Below are 24,042 nucleotides of genomic sequence, written 5' to 3' on the forward strand. Positions count from 1 at the left end.
CAGCCCATACCGCTCGTTTGCCTTTAGATACCATTTGTGCAGTGGCAACTTGGGCAAAATCACATACTTTTATCGCCCACTATAAACTAGACAAAAGCTCCAGGGACAGGGCGACGTTTGGTTCCACTGTACTCAGGAATGTTCTCCCTTGAGCCACCCAGGAAAAAGGAGCTAGGGACGCTACCCGTGTGTAAGAACAAACGGCGAGATTGAACAATTTCACATTAAGAAGTTATGTTCTTACCATAACGTTCCATGTGAATTGTTCATCTCGCCTTTGTTCTTACATTCCCCCCCTCCATCCCCTATCCTGCAGTCTGGGAGAATGGTTTCAACTGAATTCCTTTTCAGCCTTTTCTAGATATGGTTAGCATATTATTGTACATTAGTAATGGTATTTTTTCTCCTCTATTTGACAGTAGGGTTCCAGACACTGTGTAGTATCTGTTTATAAGTGTTCTAGACACAGTTCTAAATGGGAATCTTCTGGTATAGCAAACTAGATCTGAGGGTTAGCACCTGAGGATCATGGGATATTACTGTGCCTCGAGCTTTCTCGAAGATGCGGAGCTAGTGATGCGGCAGACTCGGAGCCGAGGATCGGCTCTGAACTCGTGTGTAAGAACAAAGGCGAGATGAACAATTCACATGGAACGTTATGGTAAGAACATAACTTCTTATTTATATGCTTAAAAAGTGGGAAGGGTCAGATCTGGAATTTGTGTTTATCTATGTATGTATGTATGTATGTATGTATGTATGTATGTATGTATTTATTTATTTCATTCATTCATTCATTTGAATTTTTTGGGCAAGTTTCTCAATGGATTGATTTCAGTCTCAGCCCAGAGGTACAAAGTAACAAAGAATACAAAGGAAACTAATGACATAATATAATATTCTGTTGGTAGCATAGATGAACTAGATAACGTTAAGAAGGAATTGGAGTACAGTTTTGAATAGTTTAGAAAATGCGTAAAAAGGACACAGCACTAATACGTATACTGTAGGCAGCCCCAGCTAACTACTCAGAACATGCGTCATCTCAGATTATTTAAAAAAAAAACAGATGATCATCCCCAGCAAGACTGAAAAGTAGTTATAAACATATGGATTTCTGTAAATGACAATAGAAGTAGACTTTTAGTCCATCAAATCTGCATAAATATTGAAGCTAACCTTATAAAAAATTGTTCCCATGCTTTTCTTTCAGCCACAAATAGGTTTAGATCCCCATTGGATCTATATTCTGTCATCCCTCTAGTGTTTTTAGGGCCTCACCATACCTCTCAAGTGTACTTCATTACGTGGAATGTTCCTCATTTGGGGTCTTAAAAAGTTCGTGTTCCTCGAAGTTCCACATTGAAAAGGTCTGTCACACATTTAGCGATAGGATTATTTTAACTGATATCCATTGTAAATAGAAATGAATCATAGTAATTCTTTAAAAGATCTTTTTATAAGTAAAAGCAGCATATTTTAACCATCCTATGACTTTAATGGTTGAAGTTGTTAGTAAGCCATGAGTATGTGTTCCACATTTTGCCCATTTGTTCCACATTATGAAGGCTAGTGTTCCTCATTTTGGAGATGGAAGGCTGAGAGCTATGGGCCTCACCATTTTATCCAAGACATATTTCCTGATGTTGATCTGAAATGTTCATCAGTGTAATGGATGCCCATGTTTCCTTCATTCCTTCCTTTTCAGTTCTACACCACCTAGTGGCCCTCGTGATGATGTACATCTATATCATAATATCATAATACATTCACTTCTGTCTTCCACTGTGTATGCTGTAAGTGTTGTAAGCCTTTTGTCACAGTTCAAAAGTACCATATTTTCCTTGCAACCTAGGTAACCTATCATTATTCATGCAGAAATGGAAATATGTTATTCTTGTGATATGGTTTCCATTAATGAACCAACTGTTCTAAACTAGGCTTCAGTGACACCCTATATAATGGGAGGATAACATTTGCAACTGTAAATTATGTAGGCTTAGGCTGCACTGTTTTGCTGGTGTTCACCACAGCCTGTTTGCATTATGTATCGCAGTCATTCTGTCAGTATCATAGTTTGATGTTTTATTCTTTTAAGTATACTAATGGAGTTAGGGAACTCATATTGGATAATCAAGGAGACCTCTGGATGAATTAACAGTATCTAGGCCACCAAGTATGTTCAGCAGATTCATGGGACTGGAGCAGAATTAGTAAACTTAATGTGTCCCAAATGATCCTCACACTATGGAATAAGCTCCTCTTCCATATAAAACAGAGTTCATCCTGACCCTATTCAAACAAAACCTTGACAATTTGATGGGAAGTCATAAATTTACCCCTGGTCTGAGCCCATGTTCCTTATGGACAGAGGCCATCAATAAGAAAAGTTTTAGCCTAACACCCCCTACAAATCCTCAATTACCACCGTACTAACACCCCCCCATATAGACGCCCATGATACTTGGGGGACCCAAAGGGTTTTAGGGTGTGCAGCTAGGCTTGTCAGGACTGTAGTGGTCGTTAGCCTAGTAACAACACATGACGCCAGATGTTTTGTTTTTGACATTTGTTTTTCATGATTTCATTTTTTTTTTTGTTTAGTCTAGCCAGAAATGTACTGTAATTTTAAGGTGACAGCAGTAGCTGTAGTCTTTGAGGTTCTTTACAGAATCATGCACAGTTAGCCATCTAACTTACTGAATGTAGAATGTGTTGCAAAATCTTTGTTTGTTGGTATAATTGTAGTAAATATAAGGTCCCTATTCAGTAGGAGGCCCCAAGCAACCACAAGGCTTGCTGATACCTAAAACTGGCTGTAGTAGTGCTACTGGTAAGTTTCTAGGAGTTATGAAAATGATGGCTCAGGGAAACATTGTCTGATGGTAAGGCCTCCTTGTGGAATAGATACGAGGGGGTGCTAAAAAGTTCTAAGCCTGACCAACTTTCTAAATTCTGAGCGTTAGTTTGCCTCTGTAGCTGAAAAGAGGGCAATTTCACCTTGTAAAGTGCCAATTTGCAGAATCGTAATGCTATGTTTTTAAATTGTTTCAGATCATAGATTGAACCATATCAATGAAAGGTGTGGGATTTGCAAGTGTGGAACTCTAAGCCATCATGAAGTTCCTATTCCTGCGGAAGAAAACTCCAAAGGAAATCCATGAATGTATGATGCAAACATTGAGTGACAAGGGCCCTTCTTACACAACTGTGAAGAAGTGGTGTGCAACTTTCAGCATAGAGATTTCTAGACTGAAGATGCAGCAAGGTCTATGAGGCCTCAGTCAATCTCAACTCCTGAAATTGTTGACCATGTCCATGACCTGATTTTGGCAGATTGGCGAATATCAGCTAAAACAATTGCTGAGACATTACAGATATCCAGGGAATATGTTGGGTTTATAATCCATGAGCAGCTGGGTATGCAGAAGCTGTCAGCCAAGTGAGTGCCCAAACGTTTGAATGCCGATGAGAAAAGACATCAAGTGGACACTTCCAAGTTGATTTTGTGGCATTTTTGTGGAGCTGGTGCCAACGTTTTGGAATGACTAGTTACTGTTCATGAAACATGGTTATACCACTATGATCCTGAGACAAAACAACAGCCCATGCAATGGCGGCACTCAGATTCACCAAGGCTAAACAAGTTCAAGACCCAAAAGTTAGCAGGAAAGGTCATGGCCACAGTGTTTTGAGATCAGGAAGATGTTGTAATAACTGACTATCTTCCACGGTGCCAAACAGTTAATGCAGAATACTACTACAACTTGCTCTGCCGATTAAAGGAGGCATTGAAAGAAAAAGGGAGAGGGAATTTGCAGAAAGGAGTTTTCTTTTTGCAAGACAATGCACTTGTTCACAAGGCTGACAAAACGATAGATGTTTTGATGAAATTGGGGTTTGAGTGCATAGACCATCCACACTACTCACCAGATCTTGCTCCATCTGACTATTTCCTGTTTCCAAACCTTAAAAAGAGTTTGAAAGGGTAGCAGTTTTCAAGGGATTCAGAGGTGGCTGCAGAGCAGTATTTCAGTGACCGGCTTTCAGACTTTTTTTGGGAAGGTTACAGAAACTTCAGATACAAAGTGGCAAGTGTGTTGAACTTTGGGGAGAATATGTTGAATAACTTGTAAGTTTCATGGCTCCATGTGATTCCCTTCTTAGTCGGGCTTAGGACTTTTCATCACCGCTTTGTAGCAGGATAAAATGTATTTGTGCCTTAAAATATGGGTTGGTAGAAGCATCAGTTCTTCCCTTTCCCTTTTCTACTGTGCACCATATAAAAAGCTTTTGGTATTAAAAGATATTACACTAGAAAATACAGGTAAGCTAAATTATATACAAAATGGGAAAATGCGCCATTGATCAGGTGCTACCGATTAAAGTGCTATTTCCTCCAGTTATTGATTTTATAGATTTGCATAGTACTCTTCCTCCAAGAGTTTTTTTTTTTTTTTTTTTTAATTATTGCTGGGATTAGGTTAACACATGTTTTATCTTTGAATGGTGGACTTCTTGCCAGAGTATCTAAAAATTAATGGCACTGCAGATGTTATAAACGATGTTCTGGAGCCGCTCATACTTTTAATTAGCTTTGCTTAGAGATGTTATACATTCCTTTACCCCACCGTCTCATGTGTACTGTACTACTGTGAAATTTCAGCAAACACTGGGGGCCTGTCAAAAGGTTTAGGACTTTTAGAAATACCTGCATAGTTTAACAAGGTTCTGTAACTTTATAGACATCACACATTATGAGGTATATCAGCTCTACAGGAGAAAGGGAATTCCACGTGCTACCTAGTTAAACTTTAAAACTTATCTTCATAGCTGTCCATACTTAAAAGATATTACTGTGCTGGATTTTGCAGTATTTTGCAGTATTTGAATTAGTTTTGATCCATTGTCTTCCACTTAGCACATTTGTCATATTATGTCACATATCTTGGAAAAGAAATTTGGAGAGACATGTGGGACAACATTCCCCAAAGATATGGCTTCTGCCTTACAACTGTCAGCCTTCTTCCTCCTTGTGTAGAACTCTTGAATTTTGTGTCTTTCGGCTTTTCCCATTTAGGGGTCGCCACAGAGGAACTCCGGCCCGCTAATGATTGGCAGTAGATTTTTTACGTGCCGAGTTTGCCAGCCCTGACGCACAACCTTCAATGAAGGTACACCCATTCACGCATGTCTCCACACAGAAGACGCTCTAGCTGGGAATCAAACGGCACACCGTCTTGCTGTCAGGCAACAATGCTACCGCAGCACCACCACCGCAGTATATAACTTGTGTGACGATGTGAGGTATTGCCAGCTATGCCAGGAGAAGTAGGGCAGTGGTTGTGTAACATATGCCAGCATAGATAGCTGGAGTTTTGTAAAGAATTATATGTCATTTGTCTATCAGACTGATTTGTACAGGTGTTTTTGTTGAAAATGTATTTGTAAAGCTGTTTGTGTTAAAAATGTATCAACAGTGGGTCCTGCTGGACAGAAAAGAAATACACCTGTATGTCAAACTGTATTGTAACTGTTGAAATGAATATATTGCAACAGAGGATACTGATGGAGAATAGGTTTATCTCATTCGAGCTAACTTTGAAAAATAGTCTGAAATTAAATTACCTGGTTTAGGCCATAAAGATTGTGTCTTACTGTTCTGATTGCAGCCAGAGACAAAATGTCTGCGAAAACCAGGACTAGGAATCCTACTGTATTGTTCTTAGGGGTGAACTGATTACTATCTTGGATGGGTGGAAATTTTTGAAATGGTTTTATAGCTTCCAGATGCTATAACATCTTAGCAAAGCTCTATTTGTGTGTATTATGACACATATGTGCTATATTCTGGTTCAGTTTCTAGTAAAGGGGGTAGTGTGGGAACCAGAAGTCAGGTGACCAGATGCATGTGATATCATTCTGTAATCTACCACTAAAATGATGTTTTAATACTAGATGAGACAGAAATCTAAGGGAAGTCTGTTTGTGAAACCTGACAAAGACGGACCCCTCACCCATGTCATCTTGCCTTGGTCTATCTAGTAAGTGAACTAGGGGACAGTAATTATTTAGATCAGTCAGGAAAATGTAGTGAAATTAGTTAAGTGTTGTTTTTCTGTATCTGTGTTAACCTTCCTTTCTGTGTTATTTCTGATATTTCCTATGATTGAAACTTTGGTGCTTATTGTAAATAGATATTTAGTATTTTCATGTTCTTTTATTAATTATTATTAAATATATTTAACTTTTCATTGTAGCTGGTCTTTTAGAGAATATTTTAATCTGTGAGAGCACTTGTATTTATTTGGTGACACTGTGTCTGCTCATGAAAGCCTTGCTTTATTGGTCAAACACTACCATTTATATTAGTATTAATTTTACTCAGTATAATTGGGTACCCTTGTAAGACTCTTAGAGTAGCTAGCTTTGGAGTGTTCTGGTGACAGTATCTACCTTATAGTCCAGGCAGAGGGGGGAATAGCTGGTAAATCTGTGCCAGCTTTTCCCAGGGGTATGTGTGTGTGTTTGTGTGTGTGTGTGTGTGTGTGTCAGCCACTTGGATCAGGGACACAGAGAACTGGTTTCACACAAAGAGAGGGTGATGGAGGACTTGACTTGGAGCACTCTGCTGAGGACTCAACTCTACAGCTGTGTCAGTGGGATGTCTTATTTGGGTCCTGGAGTGGGAGAAAGAAACCCAGCCCCAGGACTGTGAGTGTGTGTCCTGTGTGCTCTTAAGGGAAATTGTGCTTGGTGCAGAGAGCTGCATCTAAAAATAGTGTGTGTATCTATTTTTGTTCCAAGTGAATGTCCGTCACTGGTGTCAGTGGTGAGGATTGAGGCTCCATCATTATTGGCCCAGAGGAGGGATGTCACAACTATAATGCTTATACTAGATGAATTTCCTTTTTTGAGTCCTGTTCATTAGTTGCTCACCTGATTTCATAGGGTTTTAGCCATTTCTTTAATCATCAAACCAAATATTCAAGGCCAGGTTTAGATTTCAATATTTTTTAAGCACAGAACATTGTAGTGTCCTCAGCCTCACCTACATCTTCCTACCAATGTCTACATGGGGCTAAGTATCTATAGCCACACACTCTTTAATCCACCAGTAGGCCCATTGGATGAGAAGAGAACCTGGCAGCAGTTCATGTTCAACTGTGAGAAGAAAAGGAGAGGAACAAAAATGAATTACTATTTACTTCTAGATTTCATGCACATGCTTGTACTGATAATAAATACACTTCTGCAGAAACTATTCTCTCAAATAGAAAAGAAGCACATTCCCTTACTCATTTTGTTCATACTAGTAAGTAACTTTCATCCAGCCTGTATAAATCAAGGAAGTTCATCCCTCCTGTTGGTATCACACAGCTGTAGTCAAATTCAGATGTAGTAATTGTATCTTTACAGTACTCCTGATGTTCATTATTCATTTAAAGTTAAGGTAGTGGCAAATCAGTTTTGTTTGATAACTTAAATATTATTTAAAAGAGAAAATGAAGAATTAATCAGAAACTCCCAGATGTTTATAAATGTAAGTGACTTCCCTAATGTTTTGGGTTGTTTCCTTCTCCCCTTTCCACAGACTGTCCTTATTCAGACAGTTGTATTCTGTAAAGAAAATATGACAAATGGCAGATGCCCAGTTAGTTTAGAAGGAAAAAAAAACAGAAGAAAGAACCAAATATCTATAATACAGCTTCTTAGTTTTGCCAGCATTCAGACACCAAAGGCACTAATCACACTTAGATCACCTGGATCATTGCTAGGCCTTTATTCTGCTACACCACCCGGTGAATTTACAAAATAAAGCTGCTGCTGATGTAGCTGACTTGGCAGTTGGTAAGCTATGCTCTGTTCCTTCATTGTCGTCGTGTTTGTCATTCACTACTGCAAGGTGTATGCACACTTATTTCCACTTGATTGTATATGCAATCAGACACATGCATATAGATTGAGCCTGCTGCCAATTAAGATTTTACTCATCAGTTTGCAGGTAAAGTTGTCTCAGAGCTGCAGCTGGCTGATCGAGACACTAGGTTGCTGCAGTATATTTAATGGGTTTTAGTTTTTCCTATTTTTTATTATTTATTTGTTAACTGGGTAAACAGTCTGGCCTTCTTAGATCTTTTTCAGCCATGATCCTATGTCACACTGCCAGCTGTGACTTGTGCAAGATTGTGATACAGCAAACACTGGCAATATGCCTTTTCCCCATTATTATGTTATCTCAGAGTTGAAATTTATAAAGCAGCAGTAGCATTGGTAGTACAGCTGGGCTTGCATTTCCTGCAAAAAAATGCTGTCAGTGTTTTTGTTGTGTGTGTTGGTATGTATTGAGCTGTGTGTTGGTATTTCTTTTTGTGGTATTTGAATGTGTTGTTTGGTCTGTGATGGTAGTATGGAGTGTGTGTTTGAATGTGTTTCGATTGAGTGTGTGTATGATAGTTTGAATGGTCAATGATTTTTTTCTGATGGTCTGTGCTGTGGTCATTGTTGAAATAGAATATGTAACTTATACATGCATGTGAGTGATGTGATTGTGTGTGTTAGAGCGAGAGTGAGTGAGTTTGTATGTTGTACATGTATCATGGTTTTAGGCATAGGTAGAATGTACCATCTTCTCACAAACAGTAACCAAAGCTCAGGAATTGAACCCTGGATCATGGAGTTGTAACTTAAGGATCTTATCACTAAGACCCTCAAAAGAGGGACTAGTGTCATTGTTGGGGTAACTTTGAATATCATCTTGCACATGTAGAGCTGTGGAAACATAATGCTGGACTGAATAATGCCCCGAAAAAAAAAAAACTAAAGTCTGCAAGGGGCATGAACTATGCGGGAATGCATTATGTTCAGAAGAGGATGACTGAGTAATATATCAGATTACCGTAGAATTACAACATATGCTTTTTATGCTCTTTGCATATGGATATGTCCATATCACAGTTATAACATGCAAATCATCCCTTAGGACTTGTCTGCCCATTTGAGATAAATTGCTTATGTGGACAAAATGTAGCCTACTCCCTGGGCATCTTGCTATTGTCCTGTTTGATAGCATGGTATTGCTTGAATAATCCCATTAGGGATCAAGACGCATCATTGATTAATGCTGTACTAGCCTGGCTTATTATTCATTCAGATAGTACTGCTTGCTGCTAGGCTTAGCCTAGGGGGAATATAAAGTTGGATGTATTACACATTTATTTCAATGTAAGTACATGGAGATGGTTACTGATTGAAGTCAAACTGAATGTATTGTTAAACTGAATGCTGTTCTGTAGGGTGTGTTTTTTTAATTTCTACTTAGTCCTTAACAACTCGCAGGTAGTGCAGGAAACTTGTTTGTTACGTTTTTAATTTTTTTTTGTATATGACGCTTGCTGAATCCCCTCAGCTGACAGAAAGATCGCACAATGACATTTAAAAAAAAAATCTGCATCTGGCAACAAAACTTAGCGATATTTTACTGTGACCTAGCTAAAACATTAAGGGATATCAACCAAGTCATTACTACTGTGTATGGCATGCAGTAAATGGCATGTTATAAAAATGGAATCTGTCCAGACTTTATTAAGCACTTAACTGCATCTTGTAAAGTGTGATGATTATGAAACCTTCCAAGTGATTGTGCCTAGCAGGAGTGGAAAAAAATCTAAAAATGTAATTACTTTTCTGGTTCATAAGGCACACAATGATTTATCTGACAAGGACTTTCAACTTTTTCAGTCAACAAATATTCAGCGAATAATTGTCTCATTCTTGACAGTCTATCCTATAGTCTGATGTAAAACAGTGAAGCAGAAAGTTCATCCTGCCGATTTTTTCCAAATGTGATTGCCAGAAACTGCAGGCATAAAATGTGGTAGACTGGTGTGACATATCAAATGAAAGGCAGGAATGGCTGTCATAAGGTTTTTATGACAATAAAAAGACATTGGCATACATTTTGTAAGACAGCAGAAAAGAACTATGATTGTGTACAGTATTGAGAAGCAGATATGAAAGAATAGCAGCACAAGATCTTTGCTAGTACAAATAATGGATTATTCAAAAAAGAACATGATGATTGATATCTATATGTGTTTAGCTCCTGCAGGTGCATTTTATAATACTGTATAAAATCGAACTAAAACTGATGAAGTACTATAAGATAACATACAGAATTTCTGCTGACATTTAGCCAGAGACGTGATGTAAAAGGATAAAGCCCTGACTGTGGCACAAGTGACTCAAATTCAGTTAGCAGATCAAGCATCTGAGGAGCTGAAAAGGGAGGATGGTTGCACTCACAGATGCACCTTCGTATTATGGCTGTTGAAGGTCAGAGATACATATAGTATGTCTGTTGTAGGGAGCAGGAGTTCAGGTCAACACCATGGATAGGTATGACCAGGATCCCACAGACCCCACTGCATGCTTTAAGACAAAGGCACACAAGGGCAAGAAACCACACTGTCCTGGCAACAATATTATTCTGCAGTAGGTTCCTCAGTCTTCCTACCATCTCTGGACATGGACTTGGGGAAGCCTGGGGGAAGCTAAAGTGGATCCGGTAGGCTCAGTGGATAAGAAGAGAACCTGGGAGCAGTTCATGTTCAATTGTTTGGAGGAAAAAAAGAGTGGACAAATATTCACTGTTTATTCCTGTATTTAATACACATTTGCAGAATGAAAATGGTTAAAATTCATGTCAGCTACGTGGATTGTTGATAGATTTGTGAGATTGCACAGTTCTCCAGTATAGATCAAAGTGTAAAGTATGTGTGTACTATATCATTAAGAGGCATGCGAAGCTGTACGTGCACGTATGAATTCCAGACACGTGCAATCCCTAGTGCCATTTTGTAGACGCAGCCAAAGAGTGAACATGCATGATCACAGTTAGTTTGCATATGTTACTTAAGTTATACTAAGTAAGCCTCTATAGTGATGTGTTTGTATAAAATAAAGCTGCTTGAACAGAACCCACGAAGACTCGTTTATTCATGTCCTAATATGAAAGCGACATGGTGTCAGAACCAGCATGGAAGAGAGAAGAATATTCATAGCCATGAGGTGCAAAGAAGACAGTGAAGGTAAAACCGAGAGAAAAGTGCATAGATATAACTAGAAAGAATCAAAGGTAATGAGAAATAAAACAAAATATTTACTCAATGCAAAAGATGAAAAATGAGCATTACAAGGGCACAAACCACATTATCAGGCAAGCAGAAAGTATGAAAAGTTTGTTGGCTAAAGAAAATGTTTAAGACAAAAGTATTTGATGAAATGATTAACAGTAAAGCAAAAACGAGCATGTTTAAAGAAAAATCGAGTGAGTTTAAGGCAAAGTTGGGCATGTTTAGAGTAAAACGAGCACAAGAAAAGTACATTGGGCATGAAAAGGGCTTAAACGAGCCAAACAAATATAATAATAAGAAAAGAAAAGGGTGCATTAAGTAAAAAATAAAGCAAGGTGACTGTTTTGGCAAAGTGCTGTGTTTGAGCACAACTGTGACTTCGTATTGTATCAAAGACCTAACTGAAGTTATTCGAAGTATCTAAGAGTGTGTAAAAGTGCTTACAGTGTGTGCTTATTACTGTGCATGTATTTTGAGTAGTTCATTGTGTGGAAAGTGCATTGTGTGGAAAGTGCAACTATTTTGTGCAATACAGTCAAAGTATAGCTAATTCTAGAAATAGTTTCTTGTGCTGGGTGTGTCTGTTCGCAAAGTGCCGCCATTACATAGTGCTTCTTGTACTGTAAAGAGTTGCCTAGCAAAGTACCACCATTTTGGGGACATTTCAGTGTGCTGTGTGCAGTTATTTGCAAAGTACAACTACTTCAAAAGCTGTTGAATTTTGGGCAACAGATGTTTGATTTATTCGCATTGTACAGTTGCTTGACATGTTTCTTACACTGATAAGAGGTGTTTTCTTACAAAAAGACTACATTACAAGAGTGTTACAGTGCTTGTGAGTTATTCAGTTGTATCGTAAAGATCTTGAATGTTTCTTAAAGTGATGACTTTAGCAAGTGATGGTATATGACTGTAGCATTTCTGCCTTTACCGGTAATATTCAGAAAGTATTGAAAAGCCCGAGAAGTTTATTTTTTGCAAAGTTCAGTTATTCAAAAGTGCTAAGAGTTCGTTCATTCGCATAATTCTGATAAGCCCAATGAAAGTATAAGTTCAGAGCACGAAACCATTGGACAAGTTTTGTTTTTGCCAGAAACTTATGCATATGTGTATGTGTGTATATTCATGCTTATTCACAGCCCCCTTCGCTGGTATGTGTTAATATGGCAGACGGATTTCAAAAACCCCTACCACTTGTGTTTGATCAGAATATTTGAGCAAGAGTATAATATTTTCATACAAGCAGCTTATGCAGACAGAGATACATGCATAAGGGCATTCATTTTGCTAAATCTAGCAGGGTCTGAGGCCATAGAAAGAGAATATTTATTTGTGTATGCACTGGCAGTATATGAAGGAGAAGGTGTGGACCACCATATTATTGTACAAATTGAATCAAGGGAAGATCCTGAGTGTTTGAAGCGCAAGTTTAAAGAAATGTGTAACCCCCAGACAAATATTACATTAGAGTGGCATTTGTTTTACACAAGAGATGAGAAAACAGGGGAAACATTTGCAGCTTATATAACTAACTTGAGAAACAGAGCTAAACTGTGGCGATTTGGTGATCTAAAAGATGAGCTGATAAAGGACAGGCCTGTATGTGGTATTAACAGTGCTGCTGTGAGAACAATTTTACTTTTTGACAGTGATTTAACTTTGAGCAAAGCAATAGAAATTTGTCAAATCCATCAGGTGACAGAAAGACATACAAGTATGGATGCGAGTGACTAGCATGGTTTCAGTTGGCTCCAGAGCAAACTTAGACAGTATGCAACATGTGGCAAATGAGCAGGCCTAAGTACGTGGCAGCTATAGGATTTCCAAAGAAGCCACAAAGTTTTCTAGAATGTTCCAAGAAATGTGCAAGCTCCAGCGCCAGCTCAGTGCAGTACAAACATGAATCAGCAAAACCCAAATCTAGCTTTATTGTTAAGTGTCGCATTGGTGGTGCAAATCATGAGTCTAAAAGAGAGAAGTGCTTAGCATTTGTCAGCAATGTCACAAGTGTAAAAATGGAACCATTTCCAAAAGTTTTGTAAATGAAGTAAGCCTCACACAGTTGCAAAGAAAGGTGGCACGAAAAAGCAAGTTGATCAAGTAGAACCGAAGCAGTCAACTTTCTATGTAGATGGCGTATCAGTGCTTGGTGAAAGAGTTGATGCAGTAAACTTATTAACAAGGAGTGAAGTATTTTGTACTTTCTGGATCAATGGAAAATCCACAGAGCTCAAAGCAGACACTGGGTCAGAGTGTAATGTTACATCAGCAGACACATTTGCAAGAGTGAAAACTAACAAATAACTCAGTATAGGCAGCAGTGCGAGGTTTGTTGCTTATGGAGGTGAAGAAATTCAAACCGAAGGTTCAGTGATGCTTTCATGTTATCCAGCCAAGAACTGTTTCAACTTGTTATTCTACATAGTCAGAAGGCCAGTGCAATCTTTATTGTGTCTGAAAGATAGTTTAAGAATGAATCTGCTTTCTTTTGCTAAGGAAGTTCATCATGTGAGTGCAGTTCCGAGTTCTAATTTCTTCGAAGCCATTTTCTGAGAGTATGCTGATGTTTTCAATGAAAAATTGAGCAAATTTCCAGTTGTGTATTCCATGAAGTTAGTCCCAGAGGTCACTCCAGTAGTTAGACCAGCAAGAAGAGTTCTGATAGCTATGCAAAATAAAGTTAAAGCTAATCTGGATAAAATGGTGCAGCAAGGTGTGATTTGTCCAGTCACAGAACCAACTGAATGGGTGTCGTCCACGGTAGCTGCTCATAAAAAACGCTCAGCTGAAATCAGAATATGCATTAACCCAGGAGATTTGAACAAAGCATTAGGAGACTGTATCATCTAATGCACACAATTGAAGTTGCAGCTCTAATACAGAATGCCACTGTATTTTCTGTTTTCGATGCAAAGAGTTCATTTTGGCAAGTGATGCTGGATCGCAAATCCTCATTTCTAACTACTTTTGGTACTCTGTTTGACAGATACAGGTTCCTAAGGATGCCATTTGGAATAAATTCTGCAAGTGAAGTTTTTCAGCGTGCAATGGAACACATTTTTTCAGGTTATCCTTGTACCATAATAGTAGATAATCTATTGGTTGGAGGCAGTGGTGAAGCAGAGCATGACAGAAACCTCAAGAAAGTTCTAGACAGAGCACATGAAGTAAACTTGAAGCTCAGTCCTCTGAAGTGCAAATTCAGACTTCCAGAAATTACGTACGTAGGTCATTTGTTTACAAGTACAGGCTTGAGACCAGACCCGACCAAGCAAGCAGCTATTCTAGAAATGTCAGTGCCAGAAAATGTAAAAAGTTTACAGTGATTTATAGGCATGATCAACTATCTAGGCAAATTTATACCAGACTTCAATGAGTTGACATCATCTTTAAGAGTGCTAATGCAAAAATGTTGCATGGTCCTGGTTGGAACATCATCAGAAGGCATTTGAAGACCTTAAGCAGAAAATTGCTATGCTACCTACATTAAGATACTATGATGTGAACAAACCAGTTATTCTTTCCTGTGATGCTTCAAAATTTGGCCTAGGCACAGTTATACTTCAAGAGGGCAGGCCAGTTGCCTATGCATCTAGAACACTAACTCAGGCTGAGATGCAGTATGTTCAAATTGAGAAGGAGCTTTTGGCTATGGTATTTGCATGTTCTAAGTTTCACTATTATATTTATGGTCGAGCTATTCAGATTGAAACTGATCATCAACCTCTAGTTACTGTACTAAACAAGACTGTACATTCCGCTCCAGCAAGATTACAAAGAATGATGCTCAAATTGCAAACGTAGAATTTCAACTTGGTCTATACTAAAGGCAAATTGCACTTTCTGACTGATCCCTTATCCAGATTGCTCAGAAGTGTATCAGAACAGCTTGATGCAGAGAATTTTGACTTTGATATGATGTCAGTGCATAATTTTTCAACCACTAGACTTGATGAGTTAAGAGATCCCACTTAGACTGATCCAATTTCACAGAAGCTCAATCACTATGTTAATGTTGGATGGCCATCAAAGCAATCTACTGCATCACCTGAGGCACAAGCGTATTTTCCTTATAGAGATGAATTGTTGATAGAAGATGGCATTATTTTCAAAGGTCTTAAAATTGTTGTTCCTACTTTCGTACAACAAGAATGTATTCAAATTTTGCATCGTGGTCACCCAGGATCCTCATCCACTAAGAGAAGAACAAGAGAATTGGTATTTGGCCTTCATTATCAAAAGACATTGATAGAGTTCTTTCTTCTCGTTCAGTATACAGTAGTACTAAACTGCATTTGCAAAGAGAACCACTTCAGCTAAGTTCAATTCCTGAACAACCTAGGTCTACTGTCGCAACTGATATCTTTGAGTGGAACAATCAAAACTGCTTAGTTTTGGTAGACTGTTATTCGAATTGGTTTGAGATTGATGTTCTACCAGACTTAACCTCAACTACTGTTATTACTAAGTTGAAATGTCATTTCTCAGTTCATGGTAGTCCATACATTTTTCTGACAATGGTACTCAGTTCACTAGCCAGTTGTTTCAGAAATTTGCAAAAGAGTGAGACTTTGTACATGTCACTAGTAGTCCTGAATATCCTCAGTCCAATGGTCTAGCTGAATGTGAAGTGCAGAATGCAAAGCAATTACTTGAAAAGTCAAAGCATGACAATACTGATTGATGTCTTCTTGAATTTGCTTAATCTCAGAAACATACCCGTGATTATATTCTTGGCTCACCTGCTCACAGACTACTTTCCAGGTAAACTAGAACTACACTACCTATTTCTTCAAGTTTGTTGCAGCCTAAACCTAAGAACACTAAAACCATCAAGGCTCAATTGTTTAAGAAGCGTAATATCCTGAAATCTAGTTACAACAGATTAAGCAGATTGCTTCATCCGTTGAGGGAAGAAGAGATGGTACGAGTCCAGATGACAAAAGCTTTTGATCGAATAGGACAGATTGCAGGCATCTGTGCTGAGCCGAGATTCTACTTGGTAGATTCTGAAGGTGTGGAGTATAGAAGGAATCGCAGATATCTTCTTCCTGTACAAGAATCAACATCATTGCAGTCACAACATTGTTTCTGTGATGCAGACCCTAAATCAAAGTATGAGTCAGACACTGTTTCCAGAGCAGAATGTGTTCAAAAGTCTGATTCTGTTCCAGAAATTGATTCGAACATTCCACAGATCAACCATTTTGCAGAAACTGTCCCAGATGTTAAATCTAATTCCCAGTTTTATGTCACACAATATGGACGAGTTTCTAACCCTAGTGTGAAATACGCAGCAACATGGACTTGATTGTCTGTGTATATATATAAATATATATATATATATATATATATATATATATATATATATATATATATATACATATGCGTGCGTGCGTGTGTGTGTGTGTGTGTGTGTGTTTAGTATTGTATAATGCATGTCTATGGATTACCTGTGATTTCTGCATGCCAGATAATCTCATGACAAATTGCATGATCTAGTTCTCAGAGGGAGGATGTAGATCAGAGTGTAAAATGCGTGTGCTATATCCTTAAAAGCATGCGAGGCTGTACGTCCACATATAAATTCCAGACAAGTGCAATCCCTAGTGCCATTTTTAAGAAGCAGCCAGAGAGTGAGCATACATGATCACAGTTGTTAGTTTGTATATAAGTTACTTAAGTTATAGTCAGTAAGCCTCTATAGTGATGTGTTTGTATAAAATAAAGCTTCTTGAATAGAACCCATGAAGACTCGTTTATTCGTGTCCTAACATGAAAGCGACATCCAGGTAGTGAAATTTGCATTTTCCCTGAGATTTTGCAATATCAAAGTTGGTATATATAATTAACAGTAGGTGCAGGGATGTTCAAGGGGGCTTGCCCCTCTCAAAAAAAAAAAACAATGTTTAAGGTTGTTTTTTGTGGAGTTGTTTTCCATGTACTGAGATTTTTACTTGGTGCATGCAAAGTAGCATTTCGGCATTTGCATAGTCAACCTTTTATAGTCGTCTTTATGAATGCCACTGTTTGTGTCATTCATTATTTTTCAATAGACCTCTATCTATCTATCTATCTATCTATCTATCTATCTATCTATCTATCTATCTATCTATCTATCACTCTCTTTCTCTCTCTCTCTCTATATATATATATATATATATATATATATATATGGATTCACTTCATAACACTGAAAGCTCAAATCACTGAAACATCAAAATCTTGAAAACTCAAAACACTGAAAACACATATACATATACTGAGTTTAAACAACATAAATCATAGCACTTTCCACCAAGTGTAAGCAAGGGGGGGGGGGCAAGCCGCCCTGCACCCCCTGCTACTTGTATATATATATATATATATATATATATATCAACTCCAAGATTGCACTTCATAGTTTCATAATTTCATAGTATAGTACTAGGCTATCTGCCCTGGAGCATTTGTAAGCCTAGCCATAGTGATGTGGCTTTTGCCACCCCATGAAATGGTACAAAAAATGTACAGAATAAATTTAGAATACTGTGCCTCTGTCTAGTAGTGACACAATGAAGGTCCTCTTATATAATAGAATTAGTTTACTGTGCCCCTGTCTAGCAGTGACACAGATGTGACCCCTGGGGTAAACTTACGATCTCCCATCCACTCATCAAGATTTCTCTTGAAGAGAGTCAGTGAGGGGCTCTGCCTAATACGAACTGGGATCTTGTTCCAAAGCATGGGAAGCCTCTGGGTTATGAATCTATCCCTCCAGCATGTCCTATTCATACTTGTGCCGAGGTTTAAGTCTTTAGCTCTCGTGGTCCTGATGGATTTGGATTTTTTGAGGTGGAGCATGTCCATCAGATCCTGATTGGACATGGCCTTGTACGTCAGGCAGAGATCACCTCTGAGCAGGCGGTATGCTACTGAATAGAGCTGAAGTTTCTTTAGTCTGGCAGAATAAGACATATGTTGGAGACCCTTGATCCTCTTGGTGAGGTACTTTTGTGGTCTCTCCAGCTGTTGCAAATGCCGGGTGAGGTACATACCAAATGGGGCATTGTACTCAATCATGGGTCTGATGAGGGAGGAATATAGGGGTACAATGACATCCTTGGATCTGGATGTGAATCCCTTCATGATGAGGTATGCAAGGTAGAATGTTTTTCTAACCACTTTGGCAACGTGGGTGTCAAATGAGAGGTCGCTGTCGACTTGGGTCCCTAGGTCTCTGATTACTTTTTCCATACTCAGTGGGTTTCTGTCTATGTGATAATTTGTGGGTACTTTGTTTTTCCCAAAGGGGCTGACTATACATTTTTTGGCATTTAGTTTAAGGCCGTGACTCCGGCACCAGTTGTCCGTTTCTGTGAAGCCTTTTTGTAGGATGTGTGTGTCTGCTGGTGTATCGACTATGGCGCCTAGTTTGGAGTTATCTGCGAACTTTGTCAGCCACAGCCCTCCCATGTTTGTTTTAACATCTGAAAAATAAATGCCGAACAAGAGGGGTCCCAGGACAGATCCCTGTGGGACACCACTTGTGACTGGCTTTGAATCTGACATTGCTCCAGCGATTTTAACTTTATGGGCTCTGTCCTTTAGCCAGTTTGCAACCCATCTAGTGACATAAGGGTTTACTTTTAAGCTGTTGAGCTTATCTATGATGCCTGAGTGGGGTATTGTGTCGAAGGACTTAGCCAAGTCCAGGTATGCTGTATGGACTGCTTTGCCCTCATCAATGGCTCTGGTGACTGTTTCAAAAAAGTCAACCAGGTTTAAAATGCAGGATCTGCCCTTTACAAAGCCGAACTGAGTGGGGTCAGGTGTCTGTAGGTCCCCTATGTCTCTGTTTATGAGTTCCATAATGATTCTTTCCATAGCTTTGCAGACCAGGCTGGTTAAGCTTATGGGGTGGTAGTTTCCAGGGTCTGTAGAGGCACCCCCCTTGTGGAGTGGGACCACTGTTGCTGTACGCCAGTGTTCAGGTACATATCCCGAAGTAAGGCTAAGGTTAAATAGCATTTTTATGTGGGGTTTAGCTCCTCTTGGAGTTCACATAACACGCAACCCGGGATACCGTCAGGTCTCATTGATGCTGTGTTTTTTGCTTTGTTTAGGGCGGTTCTCACTTGGACATCTGAGATGACAGGGAGATTACATTCAGCTGGGATAAGTATTTCTTCTTTTGTACTTCACTACGCTTGGCTTGGCCCCCTGCTTACACTTGGTGGAAAGTGTTATGATTTATGTTGTTTAAACTCAGTCAGTATATGTATGATATGTGTTTTCAGTGTTTTGGTCTTCTATATTATGAAGTTTTCTCATTTTCAGTGTTTTGAGTTTTCAGTGTTATGAAGTGAATCTATATATATATATATATCTGTGTGTATGAGTGTATGTGTATACACACACACACACACACACACACACATATATATATATATATATATATATATATATATATATATATATATATAGATAGATAGATACAGATGCAGATATAGGTCTACTGAAAAATAATGAATGACAAAAATTGCGGCATTCATAAAGTCAACTATACATACACCAAGCCCCTTTATTTTTTTCAACCCCTAATTAGTTCTTCAGTGGTGGGGTCACTGATCAGTTTTAGGTTGTACTTAGGGCTCTGTATTTCTATGCCATGGACCTGACTTCCATTTTATAGGGGAAGGTGAATTTTGCCATTGTTAACTATATGTCTTTCAGGTCACTTAGGCACTGAGAATGATCAGTAGTTGAGCTGGATAGTGAGTAGGTAATGATGTGTCCAAGCTATCAGCTTATTTAGAGTTAGTCATTTCAGTTGCCCCTTACCTGTGTCTGTGATGTATTATCTTTCATATTTTTTACATTTCACTCTGTATTGCATTTCCAAGTAAATGTTAAAGTTTCTTGCTAATGCCTGTGGTGATTCTCTGCCTTCTAAACCTGCGTTCTGCCTATCGACCTTTCTGCTCTGTTAAATTGTGAGCTGTTCATTCACTTGCTTAAACTCATGAACACTTATATCCCTTCAGTGATTTTTGTGGGTGTGCTTCCATCACAGTCACCAGCTTGCATATTTTGTCAGGTATGCTCCTCCTTACCTGGTAACATAGACATAACCATTTTTTTTTCTTGGGCATTAGGCCTGGTGTCCCTAGAAGCTTCCATTTCAAGTCATATAGATATGTAGTACGCCACCTTCCTAATAAGTGATCTCTAGTCCACCTCATCAGCATGAGCTCAGCTCTTAGCCTCCCAACCCTCAGTAACACCTTAATTGTGATTAACTGAACAAATTCCAAGTTCTGGTTAGTTAGCCCCATTTCCCACTCTTTTTGATGAGCATAATGCTTCTTAACCAGTTTACATTTTTTTTCATAGGTTCATAGGTTGGTACTAGGCTATCGTCGCTAGGGCCTATACAAGCCTAGCCATAGCAATTCCCTGGATATTTCTTCCCACAATATTTACTTCCCTGGACCCCTGTTTAGCAGGGCGACTGACGTGATCCCCTTGGTGAATTTCCTATCTCCCATCCAGTTGTCAGGGTTCCTTTTGAACAGGGCCAAGGAGGCGCTCTGCTTGACATGTATGGGCAGTCTATTCCAGAGTACGGGGAGTCTCTGGGTCAGGAACCTATCCCTCCAGCATGTTTTATTCATTGTGATGACAAGGTTTAGATCCCTGGAGCATGTGGCTTTGAGGGATTGGGATTTCTTTAAGTGGAGCATGTCCAACAGCTCAGGGTTTGACATGGCCTTGTATGTTAAGCAGAGATCACCTCTGAGTAGACAATATGCCACAGAGTATAGCTGGAGTTTTTTTAAATGGTCAGCATAGGGCATCAGCTTTAGGTCTGTGATTCTTTTAGTGAGGTATTTCTGTGGCCTTTCCAGCTTTTGCAGATGTCTTATGAGGTACATACCAATCAGGGCGTTGTACTCTATAATGAGTCTAATGAGGGATGAGTACAGTGGGACAATGACCTCCTTTTTTCTGGATGAAAAGCCCTTAGTGATGAGGTGTGCCACATAGAAGGATTTCCTGACTGCTGTGGTGATGTGGTTATCGAAGGTGAGACCACTGTCCACCTGTGTCCGTAAGTCTCTCATCACACTTTCGGTGTTTAGTGTACTGCCACCTATGTGGTAATTCATGGGTACATGTTTTTTCCCAAAGCGGATAACTATACAGTTCTTGGCATTAAGCTTGAGCCCATGGCTCTGGCACCAAGCATCTGTTTCTGTAAGGCCCTTTTGTAGAATATCCACATAATTTGGGGATTCAATATTGGCTCCCAGTTTGCAGTCATCTGCGAACTTTGTTAGCCAGAGTCCCTTAGTGTTGGCCTGTACTAAAGAGAAGTAGATGCTAATGCTGCATTAATTTCTGTGTCCTTGCTTTTTAACATTCAGTCAGTTTCTGACTATGGAAGCTTGACTAAGCCAAATGAACTCCTTGTTATATTGAGGTGGTTCCATTAGACTACCTTGGGGGCATGACTTTTAATTATACTGTGCGGTTGATACATTAGTTAGGGGGAAGCATTTGATATGAGTAATAGCTTATACGTTAACGATATAGAGTTTGGAAGTTTAGCAGTGAGAAATCCTAGCACTTAAAGAACTTTACTGATGTTTACACATACAGAAGAGGATATGGAAGACAGTCAGGCAGTAAGAGGATTTATTTGCATTTTAAAACACAAGATCACTGATATGAGGAATCTACTGATCATTAGAGTTTTCATTAAAACTTGAGCAGTCATATATAAGTAGAAATCCTAGGCAAGTACACTAGAATTTGCTTGCTTACCTGTTTATTATTCCCCAGAGTACCCTTTCTGGATTGATGTGGCGGAAAGTTCAAAGGGCATCTAATATTTGCATTTCTAAGTTTTAATCCTCTTGCACTGTAACACAACTGAAAAGATGCCCAGCACTGAATCCTTTTCTGGATAGCAGTTACCAACTATCATTGCATTTTTTAGATATGCTTACTCGCTGGTGATATGCCAGTGCATTTTAAAGTGCATGTCTCGTTAATTATTTGAATTCATTTATTGCAGGAAATCTTTTCCCCAAGTACCCATACCTTACTGTTGCTGGTATTTCAAGGCAAGTAATCAGCTTGCTAATCACTCCTTGTCCAAGGGGATGATTTCATCTAAATATCATCTTTGATTTCACTTCAGAGAAGACTCTTGCAGGGCCATAACAAATGGAGCTTCATATTTTGTCCTTGCTTTTCAGTGGGAATAATGCAAGTTAGTGCCAGGATGTCCACTGGTCTTGAATGCATTCCACATAAAAGCTAGAATACCCTGTGCCATTTTTAGTTTTGTTCATTACATAGATCATTCAGTTGCTTAACTTAATTTCCTATTCTGTGTGGAATTATTTTGATAATTTAGCCTTCTATTGTACTGGATAAGTACATTTTCAGATAAATTGTCTTAATAATTTAGAGGGATTGTTTATGTAGAGTTGGATTATGTAATGCATTCCTACATAAATCTGTTAAAGAACAACTCGACCCAAAACTTGCTTTCAAAACATATTTAGCTTATGAGCAATAGTAATGAACCTGCATCAGTCTTGAATGGTTAGTAATAGTTTGCATTTTGTTCTAACCCAAAATGGCATTATGGGGGTGCCAACACAATTTTTTTTGGCCCGCTTACCTGCCAACTTTATGGCCAGTCACTGTAACTGTTATCCATCCTTTTCTAGCTAGATAGGATCTGATCATGATGTAACTTATACAGGCAGCCAACAGAGTATTTTTGGTGTGTGCCTGACACCATTCCCCCTGCATTCTGCATAAATGCTGCAGGAGTGGGCATGCAGAGGCTGTAGAATGGGACCATATCTTGCTTCTGCAACTGACATGCCCCTGACACATTCCTGCTGCCCCCTTTTCAGCAGATGTCTCCTGCTGTTTATCTAGTCTCTACTAGTGATGCACTAGCAGAAGATGCAGCAGGAGATGTGCATTATGACATGCCTCTCATTGCCCACCCTGGGAGAGATGACATATAATGCCTCTTCTTTCCTCTGTCCTCAGTTGTCTCTTTTAGTGCCTGGATCACTAATCAAGATTACATAGGCTGGGTCATAATCAGGGCTCCATCCCTCCTGCAGAACTAGACTGTCATGACTTTGTTTTACAGCTGGGACTACTACTTCCCACAGTGCACTGCTTGCCCTACATTTGTTTTGCTCCATACCTCCTCTAACCATTGAACCATCCTTCCCAGCCACTGTATTGAGCTATTCATTTTCCTTGGCTAAGAACTGTATAGCTATTCATTTGCTGTTGGTGAGGGTCAAGTGTAACAGAACAGCGAGCGCCATCACTCGCAGTGAGAAACAAGTTTGTTCTTTAAGTAATATATTTTCCCTTGCACGTACTCATTGCCATCCAGGGGGGTTGATGTGCAGTGGCCATTTTGAGGTATGTCCATGACAGCACATGTGATTTGATCATGTAGCCTTGCCCCTCTTGAATCCAGACACTTCCATGCAGTCCACAGTCTACACCGAGGATTCTGCCATGGAAAGTGTGCCCCAAGTACATGCCTTCACCCTTCCCATGAAGGACAGTATACAGAGTAAACCACATGGTACCGCTTCTCTTCCATGCCAGATCCAACAGATGCCCACACCAGTAGTCAAATTCAGATCACCTGAGATATAGTGAGGGCTTTATCCCTCTAAGACAGAGAAGTGGACCAATTTTTTTTAACATAGTAAAGATATAGTTTTCCTGTTGCTTTGTCTTTCCTGTGACTTACAGTGACAATGCTCATATTTTTCTGAATTCCTTGAGATTGGTTTGGCAATTGATTTCAGATCCCCTATTAATCTGATTGCTCCTTTTTTCCCTGGTGTCACCACATTTGAGTCAGAGT

This window comes from Protopterus annectens, chromosome 16.part0 (assembly GCF_019279795.1).
Source record: "Protopterus annectens isolate FY-2018-M chromosome 16.part0, PAN1.0, whole genome shotgun sequence".
NCBI lineage: Eukaryota > Metazoa > Chordata > Ceratodontiformes > Protopteridae > Protopterus > Protopterus annectens.